The sequence below is a fragment of the Stegostoma tigrinum genome, chromosome 24 (genome assembly GCF_030684315.1).
Source record: "Stegostoma tigrinum isolate sSteTig4 chromosome 24, sSteTig4.hap1, whole genome shotgun sequence".
NCBI lineage: Eukaryota > Metazoa > Chordata > Chondrichthyes > Orectolobiformes > Stegostomatidae > Stegostoma > Stegostoma tigrinum.
This window is the reverse complement of record NC_081377.1, coordinates 10,542,569-10,547,500: the sequence shown is the minus strand read 5'-3', so window position 1 is coordinate 10,547,500 and position 4,932 is coordinate 10,542,569.

Sequence of the window (4,932 nt, the reverse complement as noted above, 5' to 3'; positions counted from 1 at the left end):
TACAGTTCTGGTCACCGCATTATAAGAAGGGTTTGAATGCTTTGGAAAGGGTGCAGAGGAGATTTGCTAGGATGTTGCCTGGTATGGAGGGAAGGTCTTACGAGGAAAGGCTGAGGGACTTGAGGCTGTTTTTGTGAGAGAGAAGAAGGTTGAGAGGTGACTTAATTGAAACATATAAAGTAATCAGAGGTTTAAACAGGGTGGATAGAGGAAGAGCCTTTTTCCTAGAATGGTGATGGCGAGCACAAGGGGGCATAGCTTTAAATTGAGGGGTGAAAGATATAGGACAGATGTCAGAGGTAGTTTCTTTACTCAGAGAGTAGTAAGGGAATGGAACGCTTTGCTTGCAACGGTAGTAGATTCGCCAACTTTAGGTACATTTAAGTCATCATTGGATGAGCATATGGACGTACATGGAATAGTGTAGGTTAGATGGGCTTCAGATCAGTATGACAGGTTGGCACAACATCGAGGGCCGAAGGGCCTGTACTGTGCTGTAATGTTCTATGTTCTATGTTCTCTGTTATAATTCATGTTTATTGTTCAACCAAATGTTAACTTTCTGAAATTTACTAACTGGTCCACAATGTGGGAGAAAAATGTGGTCCCAATGTAAAAAGGTTAGATGGCTTGGGTCTAGAATTTGCATTTCAACTTTTTGACTTTGATTCAGTTTGTTTTTTAAGTGGCATGAGCTTGCCAGTGCAAGTGTGATTCTTCATTAGTCTTAGAGCTATCTCCATACAAATGGATCCTCTTCACATACTCCAGAAACATCAGAAACATCTGATCGGGCATTTCTCGTGATTAGTCGACAGCATTAATTGACCTATATTGCCTCCACTAATACATCACTATTGAAGTTTTCGACCTTATTTTCAAATCTCTACTTAACTTTGACCTCTCTTTTTCTGTAATCTCCACCCTTATAATCCTCAGTACCCTGTTTTCTCCTATCCTATTCCACATATGAATCACCGATTTCCTTTGTCCTAGCATGTCCCAATCTCTGAATTACCCTCCATAAATCTCTTTACCTTTCTATTCTTCTTCAATACACAATTTAAACAGATTTTAGCTCAACAACTCTCATGTCATCTTCTTTAACTATGTCAATCTGAGAATCCCTGCAGCTTGGAAACAGCCCATCGAGACCACACTGACCCTTCAAACTACATCCTACCCAGATCATCCCCATGCCCTATCCCTGCAACCCTGCATTTCCCATGGCTAATCCAACTAGCCCACACACCCCTGGAAACTATGGAGCAATTTAGCATGGACAATCCACCTAACTTGCACATTTTTGGACTGTGGAAGGAAACTAGAGCACCTGAAGGAAATCCATGTAGACACAGGGAAAACGTGTAAAATCCACACATCCTGAGGATGGAATCAAATCTGGTGCTGTGAGACAACAATGTTACCCAATGACCCACCATGCCACCCTAATCATTAAGTAATTTCCTTCAAAGACCCTCCAGATGTTTCACTGCATTAAAGGCACTTATACAAATGGAAGTTATGGTGGAAAGAAGGCATTTTCAAATCAAATTAGTCACACATTAGCGCAATGTGGATGCACCAAAGTGAATGTCCCAGACAACAAAGTGTAGAGTCGGATGAATACAGCAGGCCAAGCAGCATCTTAGGAGCACAAGAAGGGTCTCGGCCTGAAACAACGTCTTTTATGCTCCTAGGATGCTGCTTGGCCTGCTGTGTTCATCCGACTCTATACTTTGTTGTCTTGGGTTCTCCAGCATCTGCAATTCCCATTATCTCTGAATGTCCCAGACACTGATTTTCACAATCCCATTGATGAACTTGCCTTGCATTTGGAATTGATGGAACATTACTCCCATTCAAAGATCAGCAGACTAAGAACACAAGATGTATTATAATATAGCTGGAGTGTTGGCGCTAAACTAAGACCAACTGAGAAGATAGCTGCCCAAACATCAATGATAAGAGGAGCAGGAAAGATTTTTCACTTTGATGATAGCACAAGGAGTCATATAAAGAGTTGAGAAGGCACCTGGATTAATGCTGCAGTGTTAGAAACCAGAAGATTAATTAGGAATGGATCAATCAATTATTTAAAACTTTTAATTAAAAATTTTAATAAATAGCTACTGAAAAACATGGCTAATGAAACTTAAATGAGTAACATATGAAAATAGCAGAATTCATTTGAATCTTAAAATGTAGTGATAAGTGGAGAGTTAGTGCAGATTATTAATTTGCTTGTCAAGTTCAGATCAGTAAATTGTCAAATAGCGCAAGGCTTACTGTCGCTTTTCCAAATGTTGAGTTGAAATCTCTCCACAACGACAGGAAGACAGTTGCTCCTTCATCATTAATCTTTCTGCACTGTGTTGCATTGTAAAATATTAATGAAAGTTGAGGGAAAAAATTATCTTCTTTGGACAAGTTTGAGATTTGATCTGATTTCTAAATTATTTAATTCTGTTTGATTTACCACCACCTTATTCTCACATCTAATTGGACATTGGTGCTAAAAAAAATGCATTATTTAAAGTTAATAGTTAAAGATGAACATTTGCATCCTACAATTTCTCAAATTGGCTTATCAATGATCCAATCATTGGCTCAAGTTGAAAGACAGGGTGATAGTCAATTCCTTTTATCTTTGGCTTGAATTAAATTGATGTGAATTGAATTAGCTTTATTGTCAAGTGTACTCAAATTCGTACAATGAAAAATTTAAGTAACCACTTACAGTGCCATCTTGGGTGCAAAGCTATCTAGGCACAACTTCTTCAGTTACAGATTAGTTACAGTGTAATAATGTCACCGACACACAGTACTATCTTAGGTACAGAGTACCGAGGTACAATCCTTTGTTACAGAATGGAGAAATGGAAGATAACAGTAACGTAGTATACAGTATAACCATAGATCAGAAAGACAAGTTGCCCTTGTTGTAAAATTCTTCTGTCCTGAAGATTCTGATGCATTCTAGAACATTAACAAGGTATATTCAGTTAGTTATTCTTCACATGCAAACTCAGAAAACAAGTGCCTACTAACTAGTTAAGTTTAAACATGGAATATCAATCTTCAGTACGGCAGCACTCACATGATCACTTTTATTCTATTGTCTAACTGGTGGCACTAGAAGCAGTTGTTCTGATCCTGCTGAGAGCAACTGACTTTACACAGGGCAAGAATCAGATGTGGAACCTTCTTGGTCTCTTTGGCTCGTGATTTCAGATGCTGTTTTTGCCAACAGACTTGTGGAAAGAGCTGATCATTATTTTCCAATCTATTTCAAAGTTTATCTCAGCACAGGCACAGAAGTAGAATGAACAAGGTCAGCAAAATTAAGGATACAACTCCTTTCAATGATTTATAGGAAGTAATTGTGACATTCTGACAGCTGAATTAATGTCTGCCATTGTATGATATCGTTGCAGAATTGACATATTGCTGGGGCCCGAACCTGAAATTAATATTGCATTTTGCAACATTGAACTGAAGTAATGGACTAAGGCATCTTTTGAAAATCAATCATTGCTTCAACTTTCACCATCATTTTATATGGGTAATTATCATTCAAATGCAAGGTTTGCATTACTTCACCGAGAATCCGATAACAGAGTTCACTGTTGGAGCAGTGTGGATCAGTCTGTGGTTATCTTCAATTAAGTTGTTTTGAAATCTTTTAATGTTTTTCAACTCTCGATTTTTGTCTTTAATTTTGGAGGATGAAGGAAGAGGGATGTTTTAATTATATTTGACAAAATAGTAGTGACTAACAATGTTGCCTTTTGACAGAAGCGAAATAATGCTAAAAACTTGAAGCCGGAAGTAAACGTGTTTGGAGCACAAATATAACAAAGAACTACAGACGCTGTACATCTGAAGCAACCAGAAACAGATATTGCTGAAGAAATTCAACAGGTCAGGCAGCATCGTTGGGGAGAGAAACAGAAGTAATGTTTCAACCCCAGTGACCCTTCTTCAGAAGAATTCTGCAGGTCAATGACCGGCTGACACATTGGCTAGCACTGCTGTCTGACAGCACCAGGGACTTGCATTCAATTCCACCCTTGGGTGACTGTCTGTGTGGAGCTTGTATGTTCTCCCTGTGTCTGCATGGGTTTTCTCTCACAGTCCAGAGATGAGCAGCTTAGGTGGATTGGCCATGCTAAATTGCCCATAGTGTTCAGGGATGTGTAGATTTAGTGGGTTATGCAGGATGGGTCTGGGTGAGATGCTTTGAGGGTCAGTGCGGGCTTGTTGGGGTGAAGGGCCTGTTTCCACACTGCAGGGATTCTCTGATGATTGTATCAGAAAGGAATGGATAGTGGCAAGATGACTAATTCTTATCATTTAAAATAAGGGACTTTTTGTCCATGAGATGTGTTAGTGGGGTGGCGTGTTCATTATGAGAAGGATTGGGTTGGTGGTGATCTTGAAATCATGATAGTGTAGTCTGGAGCATAGAAGGCTGAGGGGTTTATAAAATCATTAGGGGCATAGATAAGGTGAATAGCCACAGTCTTTTGCACAAGGTAGGGGAGCCCAAAACTAAGGGCATAGATTTAAGTTGAGAAGGGAAAGATTTAAACGGGACCTGAGGGACAACCTTTTCACATGGAGGATGGTGTACATATGGAACGAACTGCCGGAAGAAGTATTAGAGGTGAGTACAATGTTTAAAAGACATTTGAACATGGATATAAATAGGAAAGATTTAGAGTGACAATAGACAAATTCAGTACAGGAAACCTAGCCAGCACGGATAAGTTGGGCCGAACAGTCTGTTTATGCACTGTATGAATCTATGGTGAGAAAACCCAACAAAATTTACAACTTCTCTTCCTGAGTTGTCATATGATTGATCTCTCTGCTGCCTGACTCCACTTCTGGTCCTGCTCGAATCAGTCAAACCCACCCGAGTGGTCG